Source organism: Buteo buteo, chromosome 21 (assembly GCF_964188355.1).
Source record: "Buteo buteo chromosome 21, bButBut1.hap1.1, whole genome shotgun sequence".
NCBI lineage: Eukaryota > Metazoa > Chordata > Aves > Accipitriformes > Accipitridae > Buteo > Buteo buteo.
In genome coordinates, this window is record NC_134191.1 from 16169302 (window position 1) to 16184033 (window position 14732).

General features: G+C 35.3%; 1 protein-coding gene across 1 annotated transcript in view; it reads left to right on the forward strand.

The window, feature by feature from the left end:
• The window catches only part of ERC2 (ELKS/RAB6-interacting/CAST family member 2), a 469458-nt gene extending 456530 nt beyond the window's left edge, over positions 1–12928 (forward strand). The window contains exon 18 of the mRNA XM_075052729.1: positions 12738–12928. The gene's annotated coding sequence lies outside the window, so the exon portion shown is untranslated. The remainder of the gene's footprint in view (positions 1–12737) is intronic.
• Positions 12929–14732: the final 1804 nt, after the last annotated feature.

Below are 14732 nucleotides of genomic sequence, written 5' to 3' on the forward strand. Positions count from 1 at the left end.
AATAGTTGTCAGACTCCATGATGGGTTTTTTATTTGACAGGATCTGGTCAGTAAGTTAGTATTTAGAGTAAACAAGAAATTGAATGAAATTCAAGAATACTATTTTGTGAGTCTGGTACAGAAGTCTGAAGTCTATAGTAACCAGGAACTACAGCTTGTGTTGCTATAAAGTTAGAGGGTGCCTGGTTATTCTGAAAACTGATGCTGGATATGCTTCCCCTTGTTTTGGGAAATTTTCTGTGTGCTAATTTTTTTCATGTCATCAGTGCAGCATTATGTACTAAAAAAAGGTCTATACTTGTAATACATCGCAAGCTATTTTGTAACAAATCTTGAAAGCATGTGCGGTCCTGTTCTCAAGGCAGAGCCTACCCTTCAGCTACTTTATTAATAAAAACAGTGTTTTCCTCTTCACATTACTATTGACATAGGCTGTGGAGCACCTATTATTAAGATAAGACTATGTACAACTGTCTAAATCTTACATCGTTAAAGACTGCACTTGTTCTTGCCATTATATTTCTTTGCAAAGCTCCAGGCACAGATTAGATGCTGTGTAAGCAATAACTGACGGTTCACTCTGTGCACTACCACCTGGAAATATTAAGGGCAGTCAATGAGGGGGAAAAAAATTAGTGAAGCTGAGTTTGAATTCTGTAGAAAGAATTACCTAATGATTATTTTTTTTAAATCTGTGTTTTCAAGGTTTTTTTCATTTAATTTTTGAAGTTTTCTTAAGGACTTAAACATAAAGATCTGTTTAAATAAAGAAGGCTTTTAGTGGAGGAATAATAAAAAAAAATCTAATACCACCTAAAAAAGCTTCAAAGTCAGTCTGTCAGGTTCTTTCTGGCAACGAAGCTCTTGCATTATCTTTTAATGTTGAAATCAGTTCAAGTCAGTGAAATTTCTTTAATGAACTTTAGGGCACATCTTCAAAGAAACCTGCAATTGAACCTGTGGAAAGGCCAATGCCTTTGAACTGTGGAAAAGAAGTTTATCCTAGATTAGCTTGATCTTTTAGTTTACTCTGCCTTCTAATCTAGTAACAAAGATCTAAGCTTTAAGAATACCCCTGAACTGCAGTGACAACCTAAAAGTAGTGTATTGTTGTGGATAAATTCATTACTTCCCTTGGGTTTTGGCATTTTACATTTGGAAGGATAGCAAAGTTGTTTATTTTGTACTGTGACCGTGAACATTCTGTGTCTCCCTGAACACTAAATTTTCTTTAGTTTTGTTACTACCTTATAAATTGAAAATTTAACTTCATTTTTGTTTTCATTCGCCCTCTAACATTTCACTGTACTTCCATCCAGTTCAGTCTTTCATCACCCAAATGTGGAACAATGTACCTTCAAATGTGAAAGAAATAACAAAATCTGGAACAAATTATGAAGTGATGGAGAAGGGAAATGCAGAACTGTATGGAAATAAGTACGTTAATGCATAGGCTCTGATGCACATAAGTCTGGTTTGAAGGACACTTCATTTTTAGTTTGAACTTCTGCTTTTAAATTTTACTGTAATATGATATAACATTTGCTTTGGTGAGTACTTGAGGAACTTTTGGTGTTAACAGTATTCTTTTCTATAGAAATTCCTTTGGATTTCAGATTTTGTACTCTTTCCAGGTTACAATAAGAAAAACATGGAAGAGATTTTTAATAGAAAAACAACACTTGGTGGTTTGCAGCTGGCAATCACAATGCCTCTACTGCTGCTTTTATTTTATTAAGTGGAACAGGTCAATTCAGTATCAGAGCTGACTGTGTTCCTTCTCTGGACAAAGTGAAAATACAGGTCTAGCAAAAGATTAAGTGACCACTAGTTTCTTCCTTTCAATGATTCTGTGAAATGTCTTTTAATAACCATCTCATTTTGTGGAATCAAGTAGGACAAGAATGGTTATTACTCAGCTGGCAAAGACAAATACGCCTTTTGTCTATAAATATTGACAATTGACATTGTTTGTCTACTTTTAATTACGGGTTAATAAGAAATAACACTATGCAAAAAGTGCAGAAAACCAGAGTTAGGTAGAAAATCTCATTCACAATCAGATGAAAAATCCTGTATTTATAAATCTGGATTTTTGAAGAGGGAAGTAAAGAAGGATATAAAATGTGGTTGAAGGAACAGAGAAAAATTGAAAATTGAAATTATATGTTAATCCAGCATTAAAAATTAAATGATGCTATATTTTCCCATATTACATGTTATTTTGAGATTAAATCCTTGACCTATTAAAGTCAATGGGAATTTCACCACTGACTTGATTGGTTCTATTTCACCCTTCATCTGTGAGAAGCAGTTTCTGCTTTTTATTATTATTTCAAAACGGTATCCTTTCTTTTCTTCTCTCACTCCAGTTTCCTAAGGATTTATAATCTTCTGCATCAAAAGCAAAATTTTTCTTGGTATATACTGTATAGTTGAAATCAAATACCACGCAAAAAGCTAGCTGACCTAATGGGCTGATTCCAGCAGAGCAGACGTTTTGAATCTGGACTTTCTTAGTTGTTGAGGGTATAGGATTTTGAATGCTTTTATCCTTTTATTGGTGAATGCACTAAAGTGCATGCAGACAGAGAATGTTAAAGTGGCAGTCAGATAAACTTGTTAAAGCAGTGGGAGTTTTTCCTTTCTTTCTACGTGACTTTATCATCACAGTGGAGTTAAAAGGCAATTAGCCCTTCAGCTCTTTTCTGGCCAGTTTATTGGCATTTTACACACAACTGTTGAATAGACAGTGCCATATTAAAAATTCCAGTGAAGCTGGCCTGGGGATAACAGACTCTAAATTTCAGGTTAATGTAGGTTTCCTTGAGAGGAACTATTGCCAAAAAGCTTGAGTAAAATTATCTAAATACTGTACCTATGCTGCATGTACTCATAGTTGATGGAAAATTGTAGTAGTCTTGCTACATGCTGTGTTACATTTCCAGGGAAATATTTTTATAAAGCGTGTTTGATGAAAAAGTTTATTCCTTTAGTAATAACAGGCTACCCACTGTGTTACTTAAGGCAATGAACATAGTGAGTAGAACTAGACGTTTTCATCATAATAACAATTATACTTGCTTTGCATTTCTGTAATTTTCATCTGAGGTCATTAAAACACTTTACAAACATGGATTACTTCTTTCAGTATATGAGAAGGTGGGGCAGAGATTATTATGTCAAAGTTTTGACTAAATTTAGTCTAAAATTTGTATTCCTTTTTTTTAAAGAATTGTAAAGCAAATATTGTAGGGGGGGTTTCTCATTTCAGTATCAATAGAAAATCAAACATGTCTTTTGCAGTTCTTGCACCCCAGAATGTTAAGAACCAAAAATTGATTACAGTAATTTTTCATCACTGAGGAGAATGAAATACAGATACAAAACACATAAGCTCACTACTGGAGAGTAAATTGGAATTTTCATAGTATTTCAGTTTTAGTCTGCTCTTGCCAAATAAAATGGGAGGGTTTTGATAGACTTGACTGAGACTATTATTGGGTCTTAATGATGCATTCATTGCTTCTAGAAAGAAATCTATTTAATTAAATTTTGTAGCTGATTCTAATTTACTGATGTTAGAACAGATAATGAGAAATCCATTGAGGTCTGTGTGATTGAAAACCAGATGGTAAAAACAAAGAGTAGATCTGATATTTTTAACCTGACCATATGCATTGCTCAAACTCCACTAGGTTGTATGTCACCTAACTGTGAAATCAACAAAAAAGCTCCTTATAAGTCCAGCTGATTTTGGGATCAGATCCATTTCAAAATAGGAAGAAAAGCTGGTAGGTTTAAAGAATCAAAAGCCCTATTTTCACTATTTTTTAGTTTGCATGGCCACTCCAGAGAGGACCCTCAGATTTTGTTCAGAGAGTAAATGATGGATTTATGCTCCAGTGTGTCTTAACAATAAACAAAGCAAACCAAAATGCTTTCATTTGCTCAGGTATATAAGCTAGCAGCTTTTTCTTTCCATGCACAACACTATAATTGGAAGTGATCACCAACAACCACAGGTTTATTTTAAATGGTGTGTATCTGTACTTCAACTGTCACTGTTAAGAGCTTAAAACTTTGTTTCTGATACTGACGAGCCATCATTAAAGTTGTCTGTAACTTTTGTCTTTTAACACGGCAAATATATGTTACAAGTCAACAAAATGGCTTTGTTAAATGGACATTACAGTGTAAATCAAATTCTGGAGGTTAGGAAGAGCCACATTTAAAGTAGCTCGTATAATTTTTATTTTGGTGCCGTTTTTGTACATGTTGCAGTGCTTTTCAGTTATACAGCCATTTACTACCTTTTCTATAGCACCTCACTGCTGTTCCATGCTTGCTATCTATTACTCTAAATACATTCTTGAGTTGCATATTAAATGGGACAGTGACTGTGGGAGAGACAAACAATAGTGTTATTGGTCAACTTAGCCCTATCCACTCTCTTGCTACAGATTTTGTACGTGCTAACAAATTGTGTAGACCAAAATATAGGTATTGTGTGAACTTCTATTTATTTCGGTCATGAGTGGTCTCAGGTGTATACGTATAGAGCATTCACCGTACCTCAGAGCAATGAAAACACCTCCATTATGGTAGTAAAAGTATCTGGTCATCAGGATCAAAACCAGTGCTGAAGCACCAGGAGTGTTGCTGAGTTTTAAGCCATTTCTAACAGTTCTCTGGGCTGCCTAGGCAAAAGTCACTTTTTAACATCTGCAAAATGAGGAAAATAAAATGTACAATTTTATTTTATAGAGATGTGTCAAATATAACATGTTAAAGTCTATACAACTGTTTCAAAAATGAAAAGAACTATAAAAACTGAAGAACTTTACACAAGCCTAATGCATTAGAGCAAATGACCGAGACATCTGCAACAAACAAAGACTTTTGAAACTGTGCCCAGTGTCTGTGCACCATCTTTTCCCAGACAGATAATACTGCTCTTTTCATATCACAAAGAAGATGCAGAAAGGAGTTTGTAAGTGCTCTAGAGATAGCCAGATACGGTGATGAGCAGCACAGAGAAGCCCAAGAAGCAAATAGTAGCATAGTTTCAGGGAGATGCTTGGCAAAGGCAACATTTTAAAAACTTCGTTAATATTGAAAGGCAACTTCACTCTGTAAGAAACATTTAGCCTGTGAACAGAATGACACTGAGATCCTAGAGTGAAAAATAATGTGCGATCATTAGTTAGAAAATAACCATAATTTATAGACACCAGGGGGCAGAATTAAGATTGCAAGGACAGCTGTAAACCTGCCATTGACAACCATCTAAAAGGCTATTTATGTTCAAACTCAAACACACTTTACAATTTGAATATTTGAATGGTAGAGAATTTGTTGCAAAAAATGTTCTAAATTCGTGGAAACAAAAGTGTTTAAATACAGTTGGAAAAGAAGTAAGACTGCTTGTATATTAAAAATGTAAATTTAACTAAAAACTAATTTTAATTAATTTCAGCTAATGTCCAACACATTATTGTTTGTGGATAAATTAATCCAGCTTTCTAAAAGAAAAACATCAAACAAATAATTGTTTGAAAGTTAGACCTCTTTTTCATACTTTCTGAACTGCAGAAAATACTGCAGATAACTGCAGCTTTTTATTTCCAACCTGACCTTCCACGTTCTGAAACTAATTTGCCATACTGCTTCTCAAAGTCTGCTCAAGGACTTCCTTTAGCAGAATAATGTGGTTCTTATTAAGTACATCCTATAAGACCCAGGAGGATTGCATGCAAAGGAAATAAGATGGAGACACAAATGAATTTCCATCCTCCAGTCAGATATATGATATTGATGACCAGGATGTATATGAAGGCTATTGAAAAGAAGACAAAGAAAAAGAATTAAAGCAAATGTCTGACAAATTGGCTGTCTTCATATGCAAAGATGACAAGCGGTCTATACAACTAAGTAGAAGAGATGTAGGCATCAAGCCAAATAGTTATATAGTCAACAAGTCTCTTTGAATCACATGGTTATATGTAACCTCTCTTTTAAATAAGGCCTCACTTTAAATTACATCATCATGAAAGACTTAAAAGCCATGAAGTTTTACATGAAAACTGATAGTTTCTCTTAACTCCAAATGTTGTTTTTCACTGCTATGAATGTTATATTTTTATCAGAAGGCTGAGATTTTCTGTTAAAGTGGAACTTCTTTAGGAGCTTCTTTCCCTAGTTTTTAATGAAATGCACCAAATAGAAATAATTGTGAAAATAGCAGCTTTCATTTCAAAGTCTGTTTCTTCCTTAAGTTAAAGTTTTTCTGGAAGGTGACAAAATAATTTCATGTTAGGATAAGTTGATAAGTTTTGGAAAAATGCATTGAAATAGCTTGAATGTACTATAGTCTCTATAATTCCTGTCGTTCTGGTTCTAGTGTGTCTTCCCTAATGTAGTTAAATATAGATTTCAGAGGTGTCACAAGACTGTTGATGAGGAAGATTTATGCTCTATATGTGACTCAGTGCAAATGTAAATAAGTGAATGGACTCTGGAACTATCACTATTTTTCATTTCATTCTTCAACAACATGCAGAATTTGGATAATCGGGATTCTAATATGATTTTCCTATTAATCTGTTTTAAACCATGAAATCTGATATTTTCACCATGACTAATCCATGAAATTTGTCAACTTTGTCTGTGATTTACACAAGCTCTATTTATAAAGAGAACTTGTTTGAGTCCTAAGGCATGGAATATTATTTCCCAGCATGCTTTTAGTGTCTTTTTACTAATAAGTATAAACAAAATGTGCTCATTGATTATATTATTATTATTTCAAGATCAGGAGGTAAAACATGAGGAATGTTCAAGAGTATATTCCCCATAGCAGTGTATATGAGTCTTAAGCCATTAAGAAGAAAATAACCTATCATATCAGAGTTGGTAAGAATGGTTGTGATCATAAAGTTTACCTAAAATAATTGGATAACTTGCTTGTAGATTAAAAACATATGTGATACTTGTATGTCTTTATGCTGTAGGCTTTAGAATTAATTGCTGTCAGCATAAAACAGACCAAACAAAAATAGATTTGCATCAATTCTTTGTAATGGGGAACAAAAAAAGCTTGAATGACAGTGAGGATAATTCTATTTTGTATTTGGGGGGGGAATGGCTATACAACATTCACATACTGGAGTGCAATTACTATATATGGGAAAGAATAAAGATCCTTTATGTAAATGTAATAACATGTGAGTAATACCTTCAAAAGGAAAGAAAAAAGTCTCTTGTGTACAGAAAGTTAGTCTACTCCAGCTGTCCTCTCTCACTTTGTGGGGGGAAGACATTTGGGGAAAGGCCAAAACACAGATATTCACAAAGCATCCAATTTTTCGTTCAGCATAATGTCTTAATCAGCTTTTACAGAGCTGCTCTGCTCTGTACCAAACATGCTATAAATGTGCAATACATCCGTACACGTAAATAAGTCACACTCCCTGTGGTGATGAGAACAAGATGACTACATATTTCAATAACTGCACAGTGCTGCAGGTAATGGAAAAGCAGCATCGTCTAGTTGTTTTTCAGCTGAGCAGGGGGCTAGAGCTAGAACTGCTGAATACTATGGCTATCTCTACATCCTTGCAATTCCTGATCGTACAGTTTTATGAAAGATCTCCAGAAATCATACACATTAACATCACAGATGGCCAGCTTGTGACAAGATCCATAGACTGGAGCCAGCTAGCAAGAACTTGAGTCTGCTCTCTAATCTGGTCTTTCTCCAGAAGAAATGACTGTAGATCTGTTTACATGTCCATCAAATTTTCAAAATACAGACGTCATCTGTCATGTTCCCTCAATCATGTGATGTGAAATGCCTGTTTTGTGATCAGATGATAGGTGAACTTCTGGTCATGTGCTGAGAAAGGGCTCAGGGAATACAGTCTTCAGGTGTCTTCTGCAAATGTCATGATGTTCTTACGTGGTTGCTGAAGCCATGGCAGGGGAACTCTGTGCCTTTGTGTTTCTGCTTGGCCTTTTCTCTGTCCTGCTTCCTTGATCACTATAGCTCATGCTCTCAAAGGCACAACTGCCTCTTAAACTGATTTCTGAATGAAAACGGTCAACTGGATAATTGATAACTGGAGAACTAATAAGGTTTAACCAAATGCCTGTGAGTTTCCAGAAAGCATAAAGCCATCCCTGATAAAGAAATGAATTCAAAACAGCTACTCACTATCCCTCATATTATGATTAATCTGAGTATCAAATAAAATTAGCAGTGGGAGTGGGGGGAAGGATGGGATATTTCTTCCTATAAACTGCAATTCTTCTGTGGAACTGCTTGCTACATGATGCTGTGAGTACCAAAGTTTTTACTGGTTCCAAAAGAGATTTGATTAATTCATTGGGGTAGGGAGCAGGAAATCCATCAGAGGGTATTAAATGCTGAGATACTCTTTGCAATGCATAAAATCTGTGCTGTGAAGGTTGCTTAAGCTGGGAGACTATACCAGGAACCACCACAGGAGAGAGGATGCTGTGGTGGATGGACCTGTGGTGTGCTCCAATGTTCTCTAGCTCTCTACCATGCCTCCTGCAGTTACCCCACCACTCAGAAATTATTGTCTCACAACATTCTAGGAGTCGAGGGGAAGTGTGGCCTCTACTCCAGGCTGGAATCTGTTCTTGACCTAAGAATTATAATTTATTTCAAACTTACTAAAGTAATTAGTCCAAAAGGATATTTTGTGGAGGACAGGGAAGAATTTGGGGAAGACAGATGAATGTTTTACACATGATGTTTTGAACTTCCCTAGCTAAGAAGCAACTGAATAAATTTTCTTCTGGTTGCTCATAGTGTAAGATGGAAAGTAAGTGGAATCTCAGCCTTTTAAAAGATATTTTGAAAATAGTGTGAGTGAAAAACAGATGTTTAGAATGAAAGTGGGTTGTTATAAAATCCCATCAAATTTAGAAATCAAAACAATCTATTGATCCTTTTTTTCATTAAGTGCATCTTATTTTGATATCTCAGTATGTCTCTCTACAAATGCAACTGTTCCTTTCAGAATGTTAAAACTTCTCTAATACTACTGCTATGGTACGGAATTTATGAATAATCAATAGGGTTACATAGATTCTGTTACTTATTCATTCTAGATATCCTAGATATTTTGAGCTAATATTTTGATGTATATTTAACCTAATATACATAGAATTGCTTAGGACAGAATTGAAGCTGTGTCAAACTACGAAAGCTTTTGACTTTATCCATTTACTGAATCATTAAGCAAATACTCTTGTGTTTTCTGCATTTAGGCTTTTAAAAAATATTGTCTTTATGTTATAAAGAATTCTGTTTTACATGATTAACATGACATGTTCATGTAAGACAAAATGCTCTCCAGTGTAAATTAGGTCTACAGAATTTACCTAAACATTTGTTGAGTATGAAAGTTCTACAGCAAGGCCTTTTCCTAATGCATACATTTATCAGCTAAAATCTTGATTGTTTTGCCTGTATTATGTCACTCACGTCTGGAAAGAACAGCATCCTGCTGTTTGTGAAGCTGATCTCCTGCTGCTATTTAGCCACTTGTAGGATTCTGTCCCAATTCCTCTAATCCACTCTGTTTCAATAGCACCATATTTGGACTCCTTCACACATTCTTTTGCTGCTCTGTTTGGGATGCTCTATGAGCTGAATTAGAATTTTAATGCTCTGTTCAAAACAGAAGGAACCTTTTTCTTAAATGAGAATATAAGCAATAATCTCTGCTCCCTTGGATAGAATTTCTACACGTGCACTATATTATTTTCCTTCAAACTATTGTCCAGAAGTTAGGGGCACAATTTCAATATATTGGTTTACTTTATATAAATCAGATCCAATTTGAGGTTTAATGTTGCAATAAGGCCTGCTACCATCTTAAATTGTTTCTTTCCTGTTGTAACTCCTCATTCAGAGTTCAGTGCTCCTTGTTTCCATTACGTCAAAAGTTTACTGATATTTTTTCGAGCTCCTTGTGCAAGTCAGGCCTAATTAAAGCAGAGAACCAAAAGGACTCCAAAAATGGTGTTAGAAATGACACCAAAACACAAAGTGCGCTGTAGATATTTTTGCCTTACTTTCAAGAAGTCAGCAAAGATTTGCGTATGTGTTTTGCCAGTAGCTATTTTCTGATTGCCACATAAAACAAGATTTAGAGAAAACAACTTAAAGCTTGATTGGTATACCTATATATATACATTGCGTGTCACTTCACAGCGAAGCCTGTTAACTTTGGCAGAACTATTTGTGGCTGAGATAGCAATTGAAAAAAACAGGATCGCAGACATGGTCCTTTTAAATGTAGAGCGCCCACCCTTATGCTTGCTTTAAGATTTGTTCTTTAGTGAATGGGATTTAGTTTACTGAAAAATAAAAACGAGAATTATGATGCTAACTTTACTCTATGAAAAGAAAGAAGTTCCTTGGACGCAATGTAATATTGCATGAGTCTCTGTTGTACAATTTTAAAATTTTTCAGTGCAGTATATATAGCTTACCTAAGTTTATAAAGAGAATAAAGACATTATCCAGGTGAAACATATTTCAATAATTCCATGAAGTGTCTCTCACTTGTACCAAACTTCCTGCATGGGAGAATTTAGAATGTTTTTAGAGCATGTACCATGTTTGTTTTAGCTGTAGCTTTCTGCAGTCCAGAGTTCCCTCGGTGTTCTGGATTATCATTGGCAGGAGCCACTGGTGCCAGGACCTGATGAGAAACACCATCTTGTGAATGGGGCTAGGGATGCAAGTGGAAACTGGAAAAGACAACGGCTACAGCAGTTTGATAATATATAAATTGCTATCAAGTTTTACAGCTAGGAATGGAACAGAGAAGATAACGAAGAAAAAGGGGAAAGAAAAAGATTTCAGAAAGTGAAGGTGGATCAGGGAGAGAGGTAGAGAATTATAGGAGGAAGCAAAGGAAACCATACTGAAGAAGTGGGACAAAGAAAAAAGTATTATCTGGCCTTTCTTCCTTGCATTTGGCAAGTAATGTGTATATATTATTTGTTCACAAATGTGTTAACATGTCTAATGATAGAATCTTATAAGAAAGACATTTAGATGTTTTTATCAAGGGATTTATTTTATGTAATACAAAATGAAGAGATTTGTAAATGATCCATCTATGCAATATCAGCTTGAAGACTTGTGGTTCTGCTGCTCCTTCTCTGTTTGTACTTTAAAATTAATTGAAAGCCTCATTGTTTTGTTTAAACTGTGAAAGCTTCCAAGGTCAATGAGTGAGGTAATTGACCTGCCTCTTGTAGGACAAAAATATGTATGTTAAATTGCATAATTAGTTTTAATTACATAATTATGGTGTTTAATGTGTGTGGGTCAAAGGTTACTATTACATTTAGAAGTCATGGCAAGAAACACAAAAATAAGCAACATAGTTTAATTCTGTGTTTCTTTGGGTTTTAAAAAAGGGGTCCACTGTGATCTGTCCTTGACCTTGGATATTTGATGATTATAGAAAATAATATATTGCTGTTATACTTTTTGGAATCATAGAGACACCTTTGTAAATGTCTAAGTGACTTTACTAAAGACTTCATTTAGGTTTAGAGTACACGAAAGTTAATCAACAGTGGGAACTCAACTGACAGCAATTTAATCTGATTGGGAAAGGTAATTACATGATTACCAGGAGTGTTTATATATGGACAAGGATATTTTTATTGGAAAAAACCCTAATTGCTTTCTTACTGAGAAGAGAAAAACCAAACAAATTTGTTGTCACAGGTTAAGAGGACATCCTTCGTTCCTTAAGATAGCTTCTTTCCATATTTTAGTGACAAAATGAACTCATAATTCTTTGCAAATTTGCACTGGGATTATGTTATGAGTTCCTCTGTTTCTAAACTAGAAATAATGCCATCATTAACTTTTGTTTAAGAAGCTCATTGCTTACACATTAATTGTGTGATAGCCTAAAGATGTCACGATGCTTGTAATTCATGATCTCTTTTACTGTGTGTAAACACTGTTGCTTAAATAAAGGTTGATTTCACCAAACTTAAACCTAAAGGTCCATTATACTAATGGATATTTCTGGGAAGGAAGGCATTATTTGTTTTTCCATGATGGTAAAAAAAAAAGAAAAAAAAGCACTTTGTACAAGATAGGTAGATAAAAGATGGTGTTCCTAAACGCTAGAAGAAAAAGTCCCACTTTAGATTCTCTGAATGGTCCTTTAGAAAAAGCTCTTTCAGTCTATTGACAATGAAGGGAGTGTTGGGAGATGAATCTTCATTAACAAACGTTAACCTCTGTGCATACCTCCCTGAAGTGCACTACAGAGTAGAATCCCGTTTGGCTAATAAATACTGGCTTGCTCCAAAGCCTGTTTAAGTAATGGGCCAGGCCTGGCCTTGGCACTTTGTATGATGGTGTTAGACACCAAAAAAAGAAATTGAAACTTAAAAGAATAACTTCATATCTCCTCAGTAACTGTTGAACGCATTCTACCTATGGAAATGGGATACAATCCTCTAAAGGCTGGCTTCTAATGAAAAAGTTAATGAACTAAACGTTAAATAAGGAATAAACGGATTTTTGAAATGAACTATGTAATTATGGGAAGTTCTGTGATTCATTCCATGTTAGAAAAATAATTTGTTCTCCCTTTTGCTAATTTTTCCCTAAATAAGTTCTTTAGAAAATATTACAATTTTGAATTGTTTTTCTAAACCAGATGATCCAGTCACTGTTGGAGGCACATAGCCACGGCAAAATCTCATGCTGTACATTGATCACCTGTCCAACCTTTGCCTAGAGTGTGATCCCCAGTTCCTTCAAGAGATCCATCTTTACCAGTCTATAAAGAAGAAGAGGAGGAGGGAGACATCTGGGATATTCAAGTATCAAAGTTTAACACCAGAGCAGGTTGAATCTCCATTTATATTATTCTCTATATATGTTGCTAGTATTGACTTGGATATTTGGCTGAAGATTTTTTTTCAGTAATTATATAGTATGCTCTGAAGTTTTACCAGCATTAAGGCATTTTTGTTTAGACTCCTCACTTACTGAAACTACGCATGCATTTTTCATAGTTCTGTGGTGTGAAATTGAATCCAAAGTCATTCTGCTATGAAGGAAGCTAGCTAATCCTGAGCATGCCTGGCAGTCTGTACCTGTATCTCGAACCCATACTGACCACAAAGACCAAAATGGCTTGTTTAAAACTGTCCAGCATACTGTAGTTGTACTAGTCTGTATTTAGCCCACGCAACTAAATCCAGGTCCCCAGCAAGTAGGATCGTTTTCATTTGCTTGCTTCAGGCAAGTTAAACTTGCTTCTTACTCTTCCTCTTCCATTTCCATGAGGAGTTTGATATCCACAAAACAGACAAGGTTTCACTTACTGTCCTAAGGACTGCCCCTTCAGGAGTCTAGCACAGCCCACACACAATCCTGGAATATGTCCAACTTGTTCTTTGAGCAGAATGTGAACCTCTGACCTTCTGGGCCTCCGGCAAGAGTGCTGCCTACTGAGCCACCAATACCCAGGCCATCAATAAGTTTTAAATGCCAGTTGCAGACTTCACAGAGATAATGACTTCAGTGTGTAAAGGTTTTGTTGTGGAGGCTGCAGTCTCACATATGGCGTGACAGAGTAAATATGCTAAAACCATAGAGAGCTGTTGCATAACTCGCCTTGATATAACAGTTTTTGTAATATGTTTCAAGGCATGGAATATTATTTAAAGGGACCCTGTTATGTAGGCTTAGGCCCAAAATGAAGCTATTATAAAAAGAATGTTTAGCAAAACCAGAAATATGTCCATGAAATTGTTGGAGTGGGAATTTCAGGGTAAACTTGCTTGGATTTAAACAGTCGCCTGCATGACATTGCACTGTTGTGCTAGGGAATGAGAACCAGCAAATGAAAATACTATTAAGTGAGAATCAGAAACTGAAGCTGAGCAGAATTAAGATATTAGAAGTCTATTACTATTGTTATAACTTCTTGAAAATCTTACCACATCCTCAGAAGGAAGAGATGGAAAAAAAAGAACCAAATTAGTAATTCAAAGCAGCATTAATGACACAGATAAATAAATGTATTTGGATTTTACTATTATTTTTAACCTGCTCTCAAGTAAGTTCTTGTATTTTATACACTTATAAGGAACAAATTAATATGAAATAAGCTTTAGGTTTTTGGCACATCTCAGTTTTACTGATGTTCTCTATTTAAAATTTAGCATTAAAAGGATACAAAAGACATGTTGATGTTTGTGAAAATCAAACTGATAAATGTGATTACACAAAATGTTATTTATAGGCTTGGATCAAGAAGGAAAATGTAGCCAGATTCAAGCTAAGACTTACATTATGGAAAGGCTGTTAAATAAATTGCATGAACCTTCTATGGAGCAAAGGCCAGGAACCCAGGACTCCTTTTTCCAGCTGAGCGCCCAAATCACTAGGCTACAGACTCTTGCTCCCTCTTGTGTTCTTTCTCTGGCCCAATGAATCTTGAATTATTTTCTGTACAATGATACAGCTTCAATAGGAGAGCTTTAATATATCCCTTTCCTCGTCCCAGCATTTAATGCAGCCAGTAGCCTGTTGGTTAGAACATTCTGCTAAAAGACATTGCTTTGACTTCTAGACTGAAAAAGGAATTGGACCTGGGGATTTTGCTTCTGGGATGAGTAGTCCTGCTGCTAGGCTATGGATG